The sequence below is a fragment of the Pinus tabuliformis genome, chromosome 6, assembly GCF_031772625.1.
Source record: "Pinus tabuliformis cultivar Carrire ecotype Pingquan chromosome 6, CPIR1, whole genome shotgun sequence".
NCBI lineage: Eukaryota > Viridiplantae > Streptophyta > Pinopsida > Pinales > Pinaceae > Pinus > Pinus tabuliformis.
Genome location: NC_142292.1, coordinates 208,267,638 through 208,290,301, shown reverse-complemented (window position 1 = coordinate 208,290,301; position 22,664 = coordinate 208,267,638). Strand labels below are relative to the sequence as shown.

The following is a 22,664-nucleotide window of genomic DNA, read 5'->3' as shown; positions in this document are numbered from 1 at the left end:
GCCCTTCTTAGTCACTTCTTTTCCATCTCTTCCCATTCTGTCGTTGTCGCTGTTGTTTTTGGCTTCTCCCCGTTTGCTTGCCTTCACACTGTTATGATTAAACCTATAACATAACCATGAAGAGTATCAGTATTATGTTGGTATAACACCCAATCAATTTTACAATTAATTGAGCCATGTTTGGTGTCCCGTTCAAGACCAGCCGACCTAAGTTTTCTTAGAATTCCCTTCAACTTTCCCCCTACCATCTCTTGGTTTTTCTCTTTGCTGACCCTCACTTCTTCTTTTCTCAGGTTAGTCTCACTCTCTCGGCCATCTCCTGGATGTTTCAACAAAGACAACCTCATGGGGAAGCCACTAGGGGGAACTGTATTTCTGTTCTAGCCACCGCAAGTAAATTCAACCATAGAAAGCCTACCGGGGGAACTAAATAAATGGACCATGGCCCTATTCTGCACTACACCAGGTAATTTCATTCCCTTCTCGCTCTTCTCTACATTCTTTGTTGTATTTGAAACTCTGGTTTTCCTCTCGTTTTTGCTCAAGAAATTCCAGGTAGGTTTCTCAGGGGCCGCACTATCTCGTGTCTCATCTCCTGAGGTCTCCATGGTGGATTCCTCTCTATTCCAGATACTTACAACATCTCCTCCGAGCCTCAGGCGCCACCTGGCCGGAGCGAGATTCCTCAGACCAACTCCCTTACCAGGTTCGCTCTTCTCTCCCCGACTTCCTCCTTTCTCTTTGTGCGCCTTCTTAAGAGCCAAAGTTTTGATTCTTTCTTCTCTCATTCTTTTATCTACATTCTTGACCCAGGTGGTGTTCCAGGAGATCTTGGTTTCGACTCTTTCAGAGTCCATACCTTTCTCGGTCTCCTTCCCTAAGACTATAGAATTTGACATCACTATACTTCTGAGGTTTAGGAAATGGAGAAGAACATACCGTCTACTAGAGTTGGCGCCGCTGCTTTCCCCGAGCTACGTCGTCGTCCTTCATCTACCACCTTTCTCTGCTCCTACTCTCGTTCTCGCCTTCTGCATGTAACTACCAATTGGCTCTCTGCCCATTTGTTTTATTCCCCTTTCCCTTCTGCCCTTCATTGTACCTACCACCTATCCTTCACATTTACTCACCGTCCTTTTCCCTATGCCTTCCCCTAGGGATGATGGCCCTCCGTCCCTTCCTGCTCTGGCTCTCATTAACGCATGCATGCCTCAGCTGCTCTTGCCGTGAGTCCTCCTTCATTGTCCTACCACTTGCTGGCATCATTCTGCCCGCTCTCCCGCTAGCTCCCTTGCCTTCCTCGTTGTCTTCCCTTCTTGGCTCCACCTGCCTCCTCTCGAGGCTTGCTCCTTCCCTGCCCTGTCCTTCCACCTGCCCTTCCCATTGTCCTCTCCCTCCACTTCCCAAAGTGATCCTTGTCCTTGCGCTCATGTGGACGATGTCTGACATCTCCACTTCCCATCTCTGCTGGCCCACCTCCTCTGCTTTGCTACACCTTGATCGAGGGAATAATATAATATTATTATTATAGTAGTAATATAATAAATATATTATATTATTATTATAATAATACATTATTATTATTATTATAAGTATAAGTATTATATTATTATTATAATAATAATTATATTACTATATTATTATAATAATATAATAATATAATCTTATTGTTATTATTATATTATTATCCATTATTACTATTAATTAATATCACTAATATTGTTATGAGTTAATATTATTATTATAATATTAATAGAATAATCGTAACTATATAAATATATAAGAATATTATTGTTATTATTTATATAGTTATTAATAATCATAAATAGTTGGTCTTTCAAAAAATACACATAATAACTCCCTTATCACAATTCTAATTATTATTAGATCATGATTGTTATTATGAGTTAATATTATAATAATAATAATAATATAATATTATTATTATAATAATAATTCAATATAATTGTTATTATTATTATTGATGATGATGATGATGATGACGGTTAACATCCACTGAGACCAAAATTTGGTCCATCAGACCTAAAGAAACAAATTATTAGTTTGATTTAAGATTTTATTCCTATGCTCAAAAAGCTTGGAGAGAAGCCTCCTGAGCTCACTATAATTTTGACATCGTAAAAGGCTAGGAATATTGCGACAAATATTATGAAACTGAGATCTAATGTGGTTGTATGTGGGGCACTTTAAGAGGAAGTGGTTTTCATCCTCGATGTTCCTATTCTCACAGAGATGGCAGATCCTTTCCATCCATGGTGTTTTAGGAACTGCCCAATGACCTGTTTCACTATGGAGCTCATGAGAGTTCGTTCTAATCTTTGCTATATTAATTTTCTTCTTTGAGCTAGTTAAAATAGAGAGATACTTTTGATCTTCTAGGGTGGGGTGGATGACCTTCTTATAATAACTTAATTTTCTTTTAGCCACTAAATCTTCCTCACACCACATTTTTTCTTTGAACTTAGAAGTAACAATACTTTTAATGTTATTAATGTTTTGCAATGCATCATTCTCGTTGATCTTCCAATAGTTTAACCAGGCCCTCGTGTCTTTATACCACCCCCGTTTGAGCCTTAGGTGGTTTTGGCTGGAATTTAAAGCTAGCTTAGGAAGTCTATGATCTCCTATGTTATTGAGTTTGTGCTTGTACAACAGAAGCCTAATCATAGCTAGGCTCTCGATAGGGAAAAGACCTACTTCTATAAGGAGAATAGGATAGGGTGTATTGCTTTTAATTTTCACGTTATACGTTATAAAACACTTCTAGATTTGTTCAATATTTCTCCAGGATTCTTTAGAGATGCTGCAACCCCAAACTTCACATCCATATAAGATAACAGGAGTGACTAAAGTTTCAAAGAGGAACTTCTTTTTATCCCACATTACGAGGTTTTCCGTTTTACAATTATTTTCAAGACCAAAATAAGCTTTCCACCCTCCATTAATCCTTTTCTCAATGCTATAGTTCCAGTTGAGCTTGTGATGAATATCAATTCCTAGGTACTTGTAAGAATAAACTTCCTCCAATTTATTATTGTCATACATAAAATTAGCGTAAGTGTCCTTCTTGGATTTGATAATCATAACTTTTGTTTTGTCAGTGTTAACAGTCATACCCATGGTAGAGTAGAAATCCTTAAGAAGCATAAGTTGCTTATCAAGATCAGATGGGCACCTTGCGAGAAGAACAATATCATCAACATAGAGAAGAAGGATGATGCCTATCCTAGCTAAGATCGTGCTAGCACATCCTGCTTCCTCTAAATAACCTTCGAACTTGTCAATGTAAATGCCAAATAAGGCAGGGGGAGGGGGCAACCTTGTTTAACTCTGATATTACACTTAATATCTTTTGACCACCCCTCATTGCTCTTTAGCCTGGCAATTACATTCTTGTATAACCTTATAGCGGCAGCTCTCAACTCGAAAGGAACCTTTAGTTCTTCTAATCTATTCCAAAGGTTGTTTCTAGGAACCGTATCGAAATCCTTTCCAAAGTCCACAAAGCAACAAAAGAGATTGGATTTATCATTACGACATTCCTCCACAATGATCCTAAGCGTAACGAGGTGGTCTGTTGTTGAGTGATGCCTTCTGAAACTCGCTTGGCCCTTAGCCCGCTTACCTTCACTTTCAAGCCATAGGCTCCACTTCTTTTCCAAAATACTACCATACAACTTGGCTAAGAGAGGGTTGATCATAATTGTTCGATAATTAGAGGGGTTATTTGTATCCCCACTTTTAAAAATAGGGATAATGAGGCTCTTAGTCCATGGTTTAGGGAACCCTTGCTTGACTACTTGATTGAAAAGCTTTTGGATGTGGGGGATGAGGACAAAACCTCCAATTTTTAAGATTTCCACCTAGTAACCTTCAATGTCCTTAGCTTTCCCATTAGCCAGGCGATTAACCCCAAACTCAATGTCTTCTAAAGAGAAAACTTCTTTCGTTGTGAGCAGGGTTTCAAAGTTATCCATGACATTTGGAGATTCATAAAGCTTTTTAAGATAGGAATTCCAATCATGTAGAGCAATTTTATTATTATCTTTAGTTTTCCTAGTCAGAATCTACCTCCAAAATTTCTTAGGAGCTACCTTAGAGAGGTGTAAGAGATTTTCTTGTCTTTAACGAATGTACTGCCTCTCTTTCCTTTTAGTTAGGGCTTTGTACATTTTTATCTTGCCTATTTTAAGAGATTCATCAGCAGCTTCCTTAATTGCTCTCCTCACACTTTTACAATCATTGTTATACCATGGGTTGGTTTTGCTATTTCTTCTACTATTTGAAACTTCAATTGAGAACTTGTTAATGGAATATGAGAGGGTTGTAGTAAAATTATGATAGAGGTCTTCTATGTTGTCTATACTAGATAAAGGAAGCAAATTAGTTTTTAATTCATTTAGAAAGAGATCGTTTTTATTTCTATCAAATATTAAGTTCTTTTGGCTATAAGGATTATTTTCTATGGGATCTCTATGCATGACAAAATTGAGAGTTATAAGTAAAGGCCTATGATCAAAGTCAGGCTCGTGGTCATTTAAGATGTCAAAATTTATTATTTCGTTGTATAAAGGGAGATTGGAAATAACATAGTCTACCACACTGCTACCAAGCCCATGGATGCAGGTCATCTAGCTAGAATTGGGCCACTTCTTTAGACCGTTGCAAATTATGAGATCCTAAGCACTACAGAGCTTGACTAGCTCCGACCCAAACAAATTCTCCCCGAGGTCTTCAGAGCTCCTTTTGTACCTACTAGCTAGAGTAGGGTCTTCGTCTAACCAAAGAGGATTAGGGTTGGAATGATTGCTTAGAATAATAGCTTGGTTGCTTGAAGTTCGAGCATTAAAGTCACCTATTAAAAAGATATTACCTTCATTCCTTAGGCTAGAAATATCATTCTCTAAACCATTGTAAGGACTATTTTTATCTAGATTCTTCTTCTTATAGAAGTTAGAATTGATGGGGGGAAAATAACATATTGCTATGTAGGTCTTTTTATTATTAATGTCACTGATCTCTATCCAACTATATTGGTTGTAAGGGTCGTTTTTATAAATCCTAGCATGGGGGGAGATGTTCTTCTTAATGTAACAAGCTATTCCCCCAATGCCTCTACGGGAGGATTGCTTGTTCCAGGTAGACCATAGCGTAAATCCATCTATGTTAGGGACCTTAGATTCTTCATGCTCCCAAGTTTCAACAAGCAAAATAATATCAACATCATTTGAGATCCAACTTAGCTTGGGGCCTTTGTTCCATGGAAAACCCCGACAGTTCCAAGAAAGAATCTGGAGCATGTTGAATTGCTATTTATTACTATCTTTTTGGTTTCTATCTCGAATAAAGGCTTTTCTATTTCTGATTATTGCCCATTTTCCTTCCTTTCTAGCTTCTTTTACCTTTTGAACCTCCTTTCTTAATTTTGCTTGATCTTTTGGAATGAGATCTTCATTTATAAATATTCTCGTTCCTTTTAGACTTGAGGTTTTACTAAGTATGTCGTACTTATGATCAGTAGAGCTCACCTTTATTCGGATCAGTCTTCCTTTATTCTCGGTTAATTTCCCCAACCTTGTTGCTTCTGTGAGACACGTTGTTTCAATTTGTAATCTATTATGTAATTCTGTCTGGGCTATGGCTAAAGTATCCTCATCTACCTCCTCTTTTAAATCGAAGATTATAAGGTTCAAGGCCCTTTTGTTATGCTCGTGGTCTAATTCTATTAATTTTTTCATTTCATCTTTAATTGGTTTGATATCTAATTTATCTACCACATTATTTAGGGTGAGGCGACTATTAACTTTTTCTTCTAGTTCTTTAATCATGTCTTTCATTTTAAGACTCTCTAAAGTATCAGCATCTCCTTGCTTGGATGTTTGGTTAGTATCTTGGTTTTGTTTTTCTATAACCTGCAACCTAGTCTCCATTGCCTCCATTTTATTCTCTAATAGTTCTATTTTATTTTTTATTTGTTTTTGGATTGTGTCTTCAAGAGATGTAAATTTATTTTCCAGCGTGGCTTCTAACTCTGTTTGTAGTTTGGCTTCTCTTTCTTCTTTACATTTCTCTAAAAACTCAATATACTCATAAAGGCCTTGTAGAGTAACTGTGCTAGGTCTGCCTTTGGTAATCTTTGGTAGCTGTGGTGAAATATTCATACTTGAAAATATATGAGCAAATATGTATTAGAAAAAGATAAGGAATGTGTGCACCTGATATCAGCAAACCTGACTGCAGATCGCACGTGCCTACTGCAGCCCGCAGACCTTTCAAATGTGCTTCCAATCCCTAGATCCTGCCGAGAACTGCAACTGATCAATTCCCTGTGGTATAGTGAATTAAATGTAATAAATCCCTGAACACCACAGATTTGCACTGTTTATATATCCGCCAAATGCAATCCTTTAACATTGCAGCTTCGCACTATTTATATATGAACCATAGAGAAAAGATTCGAAGACTGCAGAGATCCGAAGAGAAAAGATCCAAAGACCCGAAGATCTTATTTTTGTGGCTACTCCGAGCCCTTATCACTGTGGCATGACCGAACCCGTTCAATATATTGTTAATATTAAGGTTGCAAAGATCCGAAGAATTAATCCCAAACTCAATATATCCAAAGATTCACACTGTTTATAATAATCTAATATTATTATGAGTTATTATTATTATTAAATAATATTACTAATATTATTATTATAATATTAATATAATAATCATATAATAATATATATAAATATATAAGAATATGGTTGCTATTATTTATATAGTTATTAATAATCATAAATAGTTGGTGTTTAAAAAAATACACATAATAATTATTAATGTCGTTGATATAAGCCTATCAGGTATATGAATCACATTGGTAAATATGGTTGTGCTAATCATACTAATATCAACTTTATGCAGTGTTATTCTAAAAACAGAGAGATATAATAATGTATGTATTATTATTATTATTACATTAATATCAACTTTATGATTTACTATAAATTTGAATGGTCAGAATGTAGATATATTTATATTTATTTATTTATTAGAATTTGTGAAAAAAAAAAAAAAAACTTGAAAATAAATACTTTTACCGGCCTGGAGTATGCCCTAAAACTGCTTCTGCTTGGCTAAGAGCTCGTCTTCCTCGGACGTAAGGAAACAGGTTAAAGGCCCAAGACCCAGAGGCATCTGGCAGGAGTGAAAGCCTGCTCCCTTACGGACCACCAGCGGGTTATTTCAGGTGGCGTGGTTTTCCTTGATAACAGTGATGTGTCAACTGACATTTGCGGATAGCAGCCAGAGATGGCTGTCCCTCTGGCAGGAGTGAAAGCCTGCTCCCTTACGGACCACCAGCGGGTTATTTCAGGTGGCGTGGTTTTCCTTGATAACAGTGATGTGTCAACTGACATTTGCGGATAGCAGCCAGAGATGGCTGTCCTCACTGTTGGTTTGACAAACTGAGTTTGATAGGGTTTTCCACCTTTTGAGAAAAAAAAAAAAAAAAAAAAAATGCAATCAACAATAATACAAAATATCCCAGGCTCGAGAATATCTCAAGCACTCTAGTTCAACCCAGAATCATAGTAACATTTACAAGAATAACATTGTATATATTAATGAATCGTTAGAGGATTATTTATAATACAGTATAAGTTTGGCTAGCCGTGAATTTTTGGTCTTGCAGAAAATGTTGGTGATGTCTCATGAGTTTTTGGTCTATATTGTTGTCACCCAAAATCTTATTCTATTTGACATTTGATATGGCATACTGCTCAACTGTGTCGAATTCCTTGGTGCCAAAACCTCTCTTGCTTTATTGAGAAGGCCAACATAACCACTATAGAAAAATATGCCTCTGGATTTACGTGAGAATTTCCAATGTCAATGATGTATCAGTTTACTGAATCACACCCACTTGACTCCAATGATACCCCATTTGCGCAATCAACTACAACCTTTTCTTTTCTCTAAGTGCATGTTCTTCCGATAATACAATACATCTTAAATATGTAATAAAATCCTCGTAAATATGTAATGCTTACGTTCGAATAAAATCCTCTGACAGGAATGACAGAACGACAAGTTTCAGCCTTATCCGTATGCAATTCATGTTGTACTACGCATTATTGAAAAGTTTTGTGTTTATTTTCGCATATAATTCATATCAACAGTTTTTTTCAGATAAAAAAAAACAGAATTTTATTATATTAAGGTAATATAACAGTCTTCACTAGATACATAAGGGTGGCTTATGAAGCCACGATCTGAGATGAGATGTAGTTCATAAACTGAGGCAGATGAATCAAAAAAAACTCCAAAAAACAGATTGACATGATATTCTGTCATTACAATAGGGCATATATGCAGCCGCATTTTGAGTCAGTATCAACAGTTCCAAGGCAGGTCTCAATAACATCTTTAAATTCAGGGTAAATAGTATTAAAGATAAATATTAATAAAAAAATTGTAAAAATAAAAAAATTAATTTGTATAATTTCACTTTATAGAATTGTAAATTATCTAAGTGTTTGACCATATTTACATTAAAGTAAAAATATTAAATTCAAGTTATTATTAAAGTTTGTAATATGGTCTATTTATATTTCACTGGTTTCTAAATTAAAATATTATGTTATTTTGGAATTTGGTGTATTTAGATATATTGAATTCAAGTTATTATTAAGAATTGTAATATGGTCTAATTATATTTGGCTGATTTGTAAATTGAGATATTTTGTGATTTTGGAATCCGGTCTATTTAGATTTTATTGATTGATAAATTAAGATATTTTGTTATTTGTAATTTCACATTGTGGTAGTGGAGAATTTAATACTACCCGACAACCATAATAATGTTTTATTAGTCCCTAACATGAAGTATAAAAAATCTATTTCCATGAACCTTTTCAATAACTATAATTGTTTTTAAAAAGATTCTAGATATTTTTAAAGCTTATCATATTATTTTGCAAAATTAAATAATTATGAGAATATTTTAGTTAAAGAAAACATTTTATTTATTTATTTAGAAAAAGATAGAAGTATAAATTTTTAATTGGTTGAAACACATGAAAACATTAATTAATAGTAGTTGAATATTATATAACAAAAACGAAAAATTAAAAAAATTAAAAAGAAGAAGAAGAAGTAGGTTTCATTTAAAAACAAAATTAAATAATTATGAAAATATTATAATTAAATAAAATAATTTTTAATTTAAGAAAATATATTAGTAAAAACATACAATTAATTGTAATTGAACATAATGGGATAGAAACACTTAATATAGTGGTCAATAATTTATAATAAAAAATTAGTATTTATTACAAGAGGTTACTAAGTTTTACTTATATTTAATAATTAAATTTTATATAAATTTAAATATTTTAAATTGGAATTTGTCTTAATAGATTTTTTAAATGGTTAATTATAAAAAAGAACGAGGTCACATAAGTTTAATGGTAGTATTTGACTTGTTTCCTCTTTTTGAGTAAATTTGATTTTAAATTATATAAAATTTTGTGAATAAGAGTTTCATGAACTTTACCATAAAAATATGTTCAAGATATTAAATGAATTTTAGACCACTTGATCTATGCAGAAAATTATTTCAAGTTGGATTGGGATAAAAAAGATAAAGTGTATTTCAGTTTTTTCTAAAATTTTGGATCAAATAAAAAATGGCAAAAACATATTAGAATATGTTGAAACTATGCTAAAAGTGAAACCATTCTCAATACAAAACCATAATCTTCACTGAATGGTGTTGGATTCCTCACCAAAAATTAATATGTTTTATATAATTATTATCCCACTCTTAAAACCAAGCCAGAATCAAGATTTGACGCATATTCATTATGATAGAAGTTTCCGTGAGCTGGCTTGTGGCAATGGCGATTCCTAAATCCACCTCTATTGCAAAGTTAATGCCCCTGACATGCAGGGGCGATAGCCACATATAAGTCGTGATGACTAGAGGGAAAAAAAAACCACACACGTTATATGTGGCTATTGCCCCCGCATGTTAGGGGGCATTAACTTTGCAATAGAGGTGGATTTAGGAATCGCCTGTGGCAATAACTCGACCTTTTTTAAATGGGAACAACATTAAATTAGCACTGACAGTTCCATTTTAATGATTCTCACACGAGTACGGTTGATTCACATTTTTTTCAAATATTGTAAATATATAATAAGCATTTGAACAACATGTACAAGTCTATGATTTAATATTTACGAATGACCTCAGTGCTTGTTTAATAGATTTAGACGGTCAAAAAACTTGGCGGAAGTACAATGATTTTGGGGTTTTGGTGATTATAATTGATTTATGAAGCATATGTGGTATAACTTTTAGCTGACAATTCATATTTGTATGAATTTTCGACCGTATAATTTATATTTATTGGTAGATATTGGTTTTTACTATTATGACTATTTAGATGGGATTTTTGTACTTTTAACTCTTTGATCTATAAAATGAGCAATACCATGTTTAATTTGAGATCTAATCATATTGCAAATAAATAAATAAAAATATTGTAAAAAATATTAAAATTCAACTTCCAAAATTAAATTATGGAAATTTTATAAATATTTTTGGTCAACCCCAAATTAATATGAGTTTGACCAAAAACTCAATACAATATTCTATGCCTGCGACAAGGATAATAATAACCCATTACAAAAAATAGAATGATATTTTCTTATGTAACTATATTCTTTCAAGCGAAAACTTCACTTGTTGGAAATAATTACATTGCATGATTTGATACCTTTCATTTACCGTAACCAGATAATAATAACCCATTACAAAAGATACAATGATATTTTCTTATGTAACTATAATCTTTGAAGCTAAAACTTCACTTATGGGAAATAATTACATTGCATGATTTGATACCTAAAAGTGCATTTCATTTACCGCAACCTTAAAATATCACCGAAATTCATAAGAAGATTGAATATCTTTAATTTCATCGCAATAAGAAATTATTGTCAGAATATTTAAAATTAATCATAATGTGAATGTTGTAACTGAATTCATAAATTATAGCAACAAAATTTGTAAAGCATGATATTATAGTATGTACAAGCTGTAATAAAATCTTCATATTGTTCATTTACATGTTTGAGAAATGTATTTTTTCTTTTTAATATTTATTTTCCAAAATAGTTGTAATAAGAAAGTATTGTAAAAATATTTAAAATTAATTATTATAAGAATATTTAAAATTAATCATAATGTGAATATTGTACCTGAATTCATAAATTATAACAACACAATTTGTAAAGCATGATATCATATTGTGTAAAAGGTGTAATAAAATTTTCATGTTGTCCATTCACATGTTTGAGAAACGTATTTTTTCTTTTTAATATTTATTTTCCCAAATTAGAACTAATAACAGTGAAAAGTCGATACAAAATCCGAAGCTCATAGTTATTCCATGTGACCAATAAAAAAACAAGTTCCTTGCATATTATAGAAGGAACATTAAATTTATTTATCTTAATTAGAATATTCCAGATTTTGTCTTCAAATTCGCATCGACTCAGAGACTTCGACGCCAACTCCACGTTTTCTGCAGTATGCACGTCAAGAATAGACATTTCGAGTGGTTGACAGACTACAGAAAATTCTACACACCAAAAATATATGATATTTATTGGTAGATATTGGTTTTTATTAGTATGAGTATTCAGTTATGATGGGACCTCTTTACTTTGGTTCTTTAATTTATAAAATAAGAAATAATATGTGTAATTTGAGAACCATTCCGTTTGAAAATAAATAAATTAAAATATTGTAAAAAAATATTAAAATTCAACATCCAAAGTTAAATTATAGAAATTTTATAAATATTTTTGGTCAATCCCAAATTAATATGAGTTTGATCAAAACCTCAATGCATATCCTATGCTTGTGGCAAGGATAATAATGTCTCTTTCTTCTGTCTCTCTATGTGGGGTCTTACTCATCAGCACGTTTTCGATAAGGCCATCACACACATTATAAATAATTCATTTTTTAATTTAAAGGCAGGTGAGGAAGTGGATTAGCTACATATATATAATGCTTTCAAAGCTCGAACTGAGGCGACATGTCTTGTTCATGGTTCTTTTTATGGAGAAAATGGCATGAGTAGTGCATCTCAATTCTTTACCTTTCCAAAGATTAATCAACAGAGAATAATGGTATACATATATCATAGGTGATGAAAGGCCATTCAAATTTATAAGAACCACATCTATCTATGAATCAATTCATGAAATCCATTGCCATCAATGATCGGATTAATTTTCTTCGATTGTATTTAAATGGCGTTTAGAGGCCAATGAACCCTTTTGAAAGAGGGAGCATTTTCTAGTGGTTTGGATTGCCCTTTACATGTACAGGGTGATGAAGTGTGTGCAAAGAAAGTTGTGCAAATGATGTGTGTGTGGAAGTGGTTTTGCAGAGGAAACGTGTGTGGAGGTGGATATGTGGAGAAAACATGTTCGGAAGAAGTTGTGCAGAGGAAGTGTGCATTAGAGAAATTATGAGGTTTAAAATGATCCTCAAAGGAAAAATGTACAACCAAAATCAACTTTATAAGAACCAATAGGATTCAAGATGATGATGTCATCCATGGGGGATGATTCACCATTTTTGGACTAAAAAAGTAAAAAGATATATATATATATATATATATATATATATACATAGATATAGATATATATACTTTTTCAACTCGTATTTTCAACTTATCTCCCTATGGTTTTACTCAATTTTGAGTAAGATAACTCATTGGATGCAGAATTTAATTCGTCCTCCAAGAATCACCCATGTTGCATACTTTCAATAGACTTCACTACATGTAAAATGAGAAATACATGAAAAATGTGATTACAATCACATTTTTTCATGTATTTCTCATTTTTATGTAGAAGGGTCCATCAAAATTATGCAACATGGGTATTCCTTGGGTGAAGAATTCAATTCTGCATCAAATGAGGCCTCCCGCTCGAAATTTGAGTAAAATCGTAGGGAGATAAGTTGAAAATACGAGTTGAAAAAGTAGTTTTTCTTTTTTCCCTGTGAAAATTGATGATATATTCTAATCTTATTTTATTGTTTTCACTATTATTTTATAATATTCCTTAGGAGACCTATTTTAGACCTCAAAATTTCTCTAATATATGGAGGAACTTGAGGAACATGTGCAAAGGAAGCATGTGCGAAGATGGAAATGCAGGTGAAATGCAGACTCTATTGAAAGAAACATGGCCTTAAACAATTAATTAGTGGTAGAGGCAGAGACTATGTTGCATTGCGGCTATTACCCTTGTGAAGTTATTAAGTTGTTTAAAAACATACTAACATATCCTTTAAATATGTAAATGGAAATGTCTATATAATTAAGGGACATTTTCATAATAATGTTGTTAAAAATATTTGTCTAAGATATTAAATTAATATTATTTTCATGTAAAATAGGTCTACTAACTTGGAGATTTAAGAGTAAAAATTAAGTTGGTTGGACATAATTTAGTGATTTTTTGGTTTAATATGAAGATATCATATTGCTTAATTATCTAAAAAGGAGATTAAGATATATTTTAAGAGGCATATGAAAATATTGAAATGAGGTATACTGAATTGGCTGTTTAAGTGCAAAAACTAAGTTGATTGGATAATCTTTTGTGATTCTTTGGTTTAGTATGAGGGTTTCATATGGTTAAATTATCATAAAAATAGATTAAGAGATGACTTAAAAGGCACATGGAAATGGTGAAATGATTAAGAGATTTTCCCTTAAATACTAAGTTGATAAAGATACTAATCGAGATATTATAGTTAGTATTGTCTTCTTGAAGAGAAAATCTAGTAATTTACCCCTAATACCTACTTCAACCATCTTTTAGGCCCTTAATTTTTTTCCCCAAGTGAAAAATAACTTTATATTCATGGGAAATAATATACATATGTATATCATTTTTACAACCTGTTGTCGCTGCGACAACAACCCTCCAAAATTTTTGCCTATGTTGATTTTGGAGCCTACGCTAACTATCGTTTCAAGCCCCCATGTGTCATCATGTGGTTTGATTTTTTATTTGATTTTTTTCTCCTAGTGTTGCATCCTCCTAAGTCAATGTGTCTCAAGCATCGTCACTTAACCATTATAAGTGTTTGAGTTAGGAAGTTGTGGGTAGGTGGACTCACAGTCTTTCTTGACTTAGAAACAAGCCTTCTAGCCATGCACGCACTCAAAAAAAGCACACAAAAGCAAAACAAAGCAAGCAAAAAGCAATAAAATCTCTCACAAAAGAAAAAGTGCACTTTGAGTTGACAAAGGCTTGCACTTGAGGTGAGCGCACTCTCTTCGTGCTTTGAAAGTGCACCCTACTAGGGTACACTCCTTCAGGCTAAGCAAGTGCGCCCTACATGGGTGCACTCCTTTGTGACAAAGACTTGCACCCTATCTAGTTGCATGCATGATCCAACTTGTTGCATGAGGGTGCACTCCTAGAAAATAGGAATCACCTTAAATCCTTCTTAACTGATCCTTTCATTTGACAACAAGTGGCACTCATGCATGAGTTATTTTTGCATGTTGATCTCTTTAAATAAACTCAGCTAATCATTCCTTCATCATCATTTCATATGAGCACACAACTGGAAATCATCAATTCCTTCATCAACTAGTGCAACAAGTAAGTTTCCATGCTCAAATCTGTACTGCTTTTTAACATTTCATTGTCAAACCTTGCTTTGTTTGTTGTTGATTTATTGTTTTTCAATTTGTTTGTTAACATTTTCACTGGATCTTCATCTTGCAAGTATCCATTTATTGTCGCATGCAAGAAACCTTTCACATTCCTAAAACTCTTCATCTTCCTCCATGCATGCGACAACAACTTATATAGCCTTGCAGATCATTCTTATCCTATCTTAGCATCAAATTCTACTTCCTATACTTGTTTCTAGGCTCTTTTCGGGCAAAGCACACTCCCTGAGCTGGAAGTTCCTTCAATCTTGAAAATTGCACCCTGTTCAACCCATTTTTCTTCCTAGCTACATGGATGCATCACGAAGTCCCAAATCAATTCCCTTCAGCCCTTCAGAGTCATATAGTGCGCCCTCTTTTCCTTACGGCACGTGGGGGCATCACGAAGGTATGAAGCCTCATCATTCAACCCTTTAACATGCGATAGTGCACCCTCCTTTGTCTTGAGTGCATAGGTGCACTTTGAAGAACCAAAGCTCCCTTTTCCTCATCCTTCGTCAGTTCAAAGAGTGACAATGTGCCCTCTTTGTCTCCCAAGGTGCATGGGAGCATAGGAAAGACCTGAAGCCATCTTTTCTCATTCCTTCGACACTTTACGATGCTACAATGTGCCCTAGCTGAATTTTTCCTCTTTCTTGAGTGCATTAGTGCACTAAGAAGCCTCGAATGACCATGCATGTCTCTTCGTGCTTTGAGAGTGCGCCCTCCTAGTTCGCATGTGTATTTTTTCTTGTATGCAAGTTATTTTTTACTGTACTTCATAGTTTCTTATGCTCTATCCTTCTTAGTGACTCTTTAAACACGATTTACAAATATTTTTGCATAGCTAGTTCTTTTAAGTTGATCTTGTCATTATGAGTGTGATTCCACAAATAGGTGCATGTGCTACAAGTGTTACCTCTGTGTCGTCATCTGTTGGAGATGTGTTGCCACACAAAGTAGCCTCTAAATAAATTTTAGGAGAAAGCGTTGGTGAGTTGCTTGAATTTACAAAGTCCAATGTTCTTATATATGCGGACACTCAGTGTTTTATTAACAAGATGACAGAGGTTACTTGGAGCAATATCCACAACACGTTTATGCAGGAGACATTCCATGAGGACTTATAAGATGTGCATGCATATATAAACATTAAGAAGTCAAGGATACATAGGATCGCATGCAAATATCTGGCCATGCCATGTGTTAAAACTATAGAATGGATAATTACACATATGGATGACTCACACCTTGTGCTACGCAGTGAAAGTGGCGGACACTTCACCACATATTATGGTGAGGATATGCAAACGTATTATAAGATGCTCAGGATGAATGAATATGCAAACGATGCATTTTACACAAGATGGGCTAGCCTTGAAACAACCGATGTTATCAAGTAATGGCGTCGAGAACCTGCCAAGTTCTACCATCACCCAACAACAGTTTATTCGACAAAGATCTTGAGAGACATATATTAGTATTTGATAGTTATGTATTGTCAGATGTTTGGGCACAAGAACATTGAGGTATTCCAAGAGACCTGGATGTATATCCTCAATTTGGTGGTGAACCATGGAAAAGATTTTAATTGGGCGGATATATTATCATTTGAGTTGCAACGACAGGTGGGGAGGGTCAAAGCATCTTTGCAAGAAAATCAAGCTCCAAAATTTTACCTGTCTGCATATCTCTTGGGCAGTATCTATGCACAATATGCATTCTCAAAGCTATATTGGAGTTAGACTCCTAAAGATAAGTTCCCAGTTTATGTCCACTGGAGGGTGTTATCTAAAGGAAGCTTCAGAGGTGCACACAATAGATTGGATGAACACTTCTTTTGCAGCCATATTTTGCCTAATATTCAAGACCGATCCACCATGCATGACAGATCAAGTGAAGGAGTCTTGTTAATATATTTTGGACTAGTTTGTAGCTCCCGAGGGAACTTACATCAGATGCTTTAGATGTCAAACAACCCCTCATGTTATGTCGCAATATGTGACAAACAAGGTGGCCATTGCAGGAGGTGGAAAATTAGTTGGACAAGGGACTGTCAGGAACCCTTCATGGGAGGAAGAAACCCCCTTGGCCCACATTTCCATTAAGGATCTAATTATATGAATTAAAGATTCACGGGATATGTGTTGTTGAAACTGAAGAGTTGAACCACCTATACCTTTCCACTAAATATTTCCATGCATATGATCATAGGCGAATTGTTAGACAACATTGTGAAAGGATCAGGCATGATACAAGGTATTCATCAATATGCCAACTAGAAGATGAAAAGATAAAGAATTTTTATAATACCATAATCAAGACACATAGAGCCATGAACACTAATTCACCACATGATACACCATCTCAAGACTTGCAACAACAGGAATAGGAGGAGGAGGAAACAATGCTTCAAGTAAAGAAGTTAGCTCCTAGGAAAAGGATCAGGTACTCATCAGGCGAGAGCAGTAGAAAATGGAAAGCAGATCCTTTAAAAATAGGAGCTACACAAACATAGGCAGAGAGGAGAGAAGGGGAAGAAGAAGAAGAGGAGGAGAGTAGGAAGTAGGATAAGCTGTTTGAAAAGAAACCGATAGAAGAACAAGAGAGGAGACAAATAGAGGAGGAACAAAAAAGGAAATCTCAGGAGGAGGAAGTAGTGCAGAGGCTGGAAGAAGAACAATTGACTCATGAACTAGAGGAGGAGAAATATGAGGAAGAAGACACCATCCAACCCATGGATGATGAGCCCAATACTCCAGGTGAACAACCACTCACAGGAGGACATCTTCCATTTGGAGAGATGGGAATTACACCTCCACAAATAGACAGAGTCTAAAGACATTTGCAATGTAACATTTGATCAGCTAAAGAAGAGGACTATGCAACAAAGGCATAGGTACTTTCTTAATGATCCTCAGAACCTAGTCTCAGTAGTGACAGAAAAGGTGATCACCTCCAACACTAGAAGAAATCTTAGGGCAATTATGGTAGTGAATGTTGCATTCGCTATAACGGCATAGGATAACTCATAGTATTTGCTAAATGAGAATGCCAAGCTAAGAAGAGAACTTGTTGTGACGAAGTAATAGGTAGAGCATCTTGTAGCGGAGAACCAGTGGTTATTATCAGAGAACACCAATACCGCAAAATGGAAGTCAACCATGTTAGATGAATTGGGACCAATGGAGGATACCATGGCACGACTTTATGATGAGATGATATTTAAACAATAGGTCAGGGCTCCTCTCATTGCTATTCAGAAGAATGCACAAGAAGTGGTGAAACTCCCGAAGATAGCAACCAGAGCAGTTGACTAGATGCAGGAGTGGACTGCCAAATATCAAAATGGCCCAAAGCATTTGGAAAAAAATGATGTGGTCAAATATAACATCTAAAATTGGAAGGTAAGAAGGTGACTAAGTATATTACATATGTGATAGGTTGTTTCCATCATACTATTTAGACATGGAAGCAAAATGAAATGGCATCTTGAACACTTTCCCTCTGCATTCACTGAATTATTGAAACAACTTTTCTAAAAATGTATAACTATAATTAATTGGATCATTTTATTTTCAAAAAAGTTATATTGACACAATCTTCACCTTCCTACTCCAAAATGAAAGGGAATTTCAAAAAATGAATTGGAACTAAAATGTATTTTGAATTAATTGTAGAGTATGGCATATTTATCTAGTAGAAATCAAAATAAAGATTTGTATGAATGAATGCATATATTTGCCAACAAGCACAAACAAAACTAATTGCAACCATTGTAATAAAATAAATAGAAAGATGAATATTAATAAGGGATATTTTTAATTTCTAATATTTAAATGTGAAACTAACAAATCATAATAAGAATATAAAAATATGATGGGTAACAAATTAGAGAATCCAAGAGCAAAATAGGAAATACTAAATTTATTAACTCGTAGTAGGCTATCACATTGATCCTTATCCATAGCTTATTTATCATTATTATCGGGAAAGCATGTAAGTTGGATGAAAAAATGATAATTGACAATGAGAAATTTACGTTTCTCATTGCAATTGTTAACTAAGATATATACTAAAATTTGTATTTATTGAAATTTGAATATATATACATCATAGATTTTTTATTTAAAAAATAGAGAGATAATTTTCCCACTATTTGAATTAAGAGCAAAATTTAAATCTTGAAAAGTTTTATATGTTATTTAAAAATTGCTTAAGTGAAATGTAAGGAAAGAAATTTTGTATATCCCAAAAAATTGTTTATGTACTTATCTTGTGTTACAAGAACAACTTGCTTGTAGAATTCCTCTAAAATACCTAAATGAGTTAGAAAAAACCCATAAAAAGAATTTAAATAATCGTCAAATCATTGCATGTATTCCAAGTGTTTTAAGCCACGGTCTTTGAAGTATTTATGTCATTATGTTCACAGCCATGTACACCGCTGTTGAGATGATTTGTAGCTAGGCTCTACTTCACAAGAGTATTTAGTGCAGTCGTATGATTCTTGCTTTGGGTGCACAGGTCCCGAGTTCAATTCCTGGAATACATCGTTTCTAATCACTTCCACTGAATTTAAAAAAAAAAAAAGTTAATTTCTGCTGAGTGTTTCCTGCGCTACTTGGTATATTCCTTGTATTTAATCCATCAAATGTTCGACAATCACTAAGAAGACACCACTAAATTAAATGTAATATATTTGTGTATATCCACATGCGGGGAGTTGGGAGAACACAAGACTGAAGAATTTGAGGTCCTGTGTTCGACCAAGCATAAAATGTCTGTGTGCGGGGGTTAGCTCCGTTGGGAGAGTGACTTTCACACTGAAGATTTGAGGGTCACGTGTTCCATCCACGCTCACTACATACCAGAGATTATGAACTTCTAGCCGTCAGACAGAAGTTTATACGCTCACTTTCCAACATAAATTTACTTTTTTATTAAATTAGAAGTCATACATCAACATGCATAACATCACCGAGCGTGGACATATTCACATGTTGGGATAGCTCAATGGACACATTCAGATGCGGGGATAGCTCAGTTGGGAGAGCGTCAGACTGAAGATCTGAAGGTCGCGTGTTCGATCCACGCTCACCGCATGTGGAGAACATAAGGTTTTAAGTTATGTTATAGTTCTAATTTATGCTTTTTATTTGTTTTCAATTTTGTTATATATACACAAACTATAACACTTCGCTCACCGCTTACAGACAATATAAAGTTTCATGGGCATAGAATGAACGGCCACATTTGGAATTTTTCCATTCTAAAAAATTGATGAATTTATGTTATTAGTGTTAATTGAATTTTCCATTTCTTAAAAAAGTGAATTTACATTATCAGTGTTAATTTAAATAAATAAATAATAATTAAAAAAACACCTTTATTTGTTTTCAATTTTGTTATATATATATATATAACGAAACTAAATACAATTTATTTTACTCCTTAAGGCACTTGTATTTGTCCCATTAAACGATTCATGAAACTTATACCCAAGTTAAATGTCATTTATTTTAATTTTGAAGTCACTGGTATCTATGTCATTGACGAACAATTCTTACGCATGGTAATTAGATCACTCCACTTGAAGTTCATATGTTTAGGACTCAAACAAAAGATATATATTTATGCATTTGAAAAGACCATACCAAGAGTCTATTGCAACTTTTGATCGTCCTTGGTTGGGTTGAAATTTCATGTTTTTGAGATGTTTACTTTTACTTTACGATATGTATATTTTCTTTGTGTCAATTGTTGATGGTTAATGTGATCATGAGAATTTCATTTATTCTTAATAACATTTTTGGAATGAAGAGAAGTATTTGATAGGTTTTAAAAACTTATTAGGTTAATAATATATATAAAATAAACTAGTTATATTTTACAAATTAGATTGGAAAAAATGAATTATAAACTTAAAAAAACCAAAGGTTAAACTTTTCATTCATATATATATAAACAAAAACAAAAAACACATTTATTAGATATTTAATATATAAAAAAATAAACTCAAATATATCATCTTTACAACCAGAGTTAGCAAAGTGTTTATAGGTTAGAAAGATGCGATACATTTATAATATTAATAATTAAATTAAAAAAAATCTATAAAAAATAATTATAAACATTATTTCCATTTATAAATGTTTTTATGCGGAAATTCAGAGATCTCGAGATTTTATTTTATAACTGGCGGATTTATAATGTTAATAATTAAATTCAAAAAAATAAAATCCATAAAAATATATTTTGTTAAACCATTATAATAATAGAATAATTATAAGCATTATCTCCATTTATAAATGTTTTTATGCAGGAATTCACGGAGACCTCGAGATTCAATCTTATTAAATCCATTGGATTTATATTCAATATTTTGGTGGATGGTTATTACTATCTTCAATTCTAAAAACAAGAGAAGATGGGAATAGTATGTAGGCGTGGGCGACCAAGGTACCAATATCATCATTTAGAATGCCTCACATGCAGTTAAGAGAGATTATATTTTTAGAAAAAGATATTACATAGAATATAAAACAATAAAATAAATGAGAGGATAGAAGATATTTACAACTTAGACATATGCTTTATGTTTGTAATCTTGATGAACTAAATCTAGGAAATAATATTCTATAAATATTAATCATGATAATAGTAAAAATATACCATAATAAAAAATTTAATATTAATGTTTTTTTAACCATTAATAGGCTCATACCTTTATTTTATTAGTTATTAATAAATAGAAGATTATGATAAATTTGTAATTGAAAATTACTTAAATATATAAAAATTATATCATTTTATATTTAATAATTTTAAGATGAAAATGTTTTTATCTCCGCAATAATTTATTATTATTTTGTGAAGTTACATATATGGAAATAAGTAAGACCAAGTCCCTGATTTTATACAATGAACTATTGGAGGAACAACTAAGCCAACTAAAGGAGTTACTACCTATTATGTTTATATCATCGGATGGAGAACTAAAATACTTGGGATTCTAATTGAAGGCAAACAATTATCAGGTGGTTGATTGGGTTTGGTTAGTTCCGAAGGTGGAAGCCAGAGTAAATCACTGGTGTAGGAGATGGCTAACATTGGGGGGCATTAGTATTGGTGAAATTGGTCCTAGAAGGGATAATAGTCTATTGATTATCTTTGGCTCATGTACTAAAAAGTGTGTTGAAAAAAAAATAAAAGTTTAAGTTTCTTGTTTCCTTGGAAAGGGTCAAGAGGGATAGGCTTTCATCTTACTAAATAGACATAATTAGAAAAACTGAAAAAGGCAGGCAAATGAGGACTTAAGAATATCTTTGTGTTTATACAAGCCCTGATAACTAAAAGTCTATGGCAATGCCTTTTTGACCAAGGAATCTAGGGGAGAGTGATAAGGAAAAAATATTTAATGGACAAGGTTATGGAAGAGTGGATATGGTCAAAGCAAAGGAGTTGGTCCCAATGGCTTAAACATATGAAAATCTTTGGGACAAGCCTTGAGTACACTAGTCAAAAGGGAGGCTAGGTGGCAGATAGAATATCATAAAAAGATGAGGACAGGAAGAGACCAAAGGAACACTCTCAGGTTTCTATTAACTTTTAGAGGCATACAATTTTAAGCAGATACTGCAACTCATAGGCTTCATTGGTTAACAACTCATTGTTTTAGATTGACAGGTGAGCCAACACTAGAATGGATGGCCTTTATAAAGTCCCTTTCCTTCCAAATTATTTCGCCCACTTCGATCCCAGACAAGTTAGTACAAGCTCTAGACCAAAAAACAAGTAAATAATTTGTTATTTGGCATATTAGGTTACATAGGAATTGGGTTTTATTTGAAGGAGATCTGCCAAATGTCAAGTTTGTTGTCGTCAAATTAA

General features: G+C 33.4%; 1 non-coding gene across 1 annotated transcript; it reads left to right on the top strand.

The window, feature by feature from the left end:
• The first annotated feature begins 19,803 nt into the window (after positions 1-19,803).
• On the top strand, positions 19,804-19,876 carry TRNAF-GAA (transfer RNA phenylalanine (anticodon GAA)). Its single transcript has one exon. It is a non-coding gene; the product is annotated as a tRNA-Phe (tRNA).
• The last annotated feature ends 2,788 nt before the right edge of the window (positions 19,877-22,664 follow it).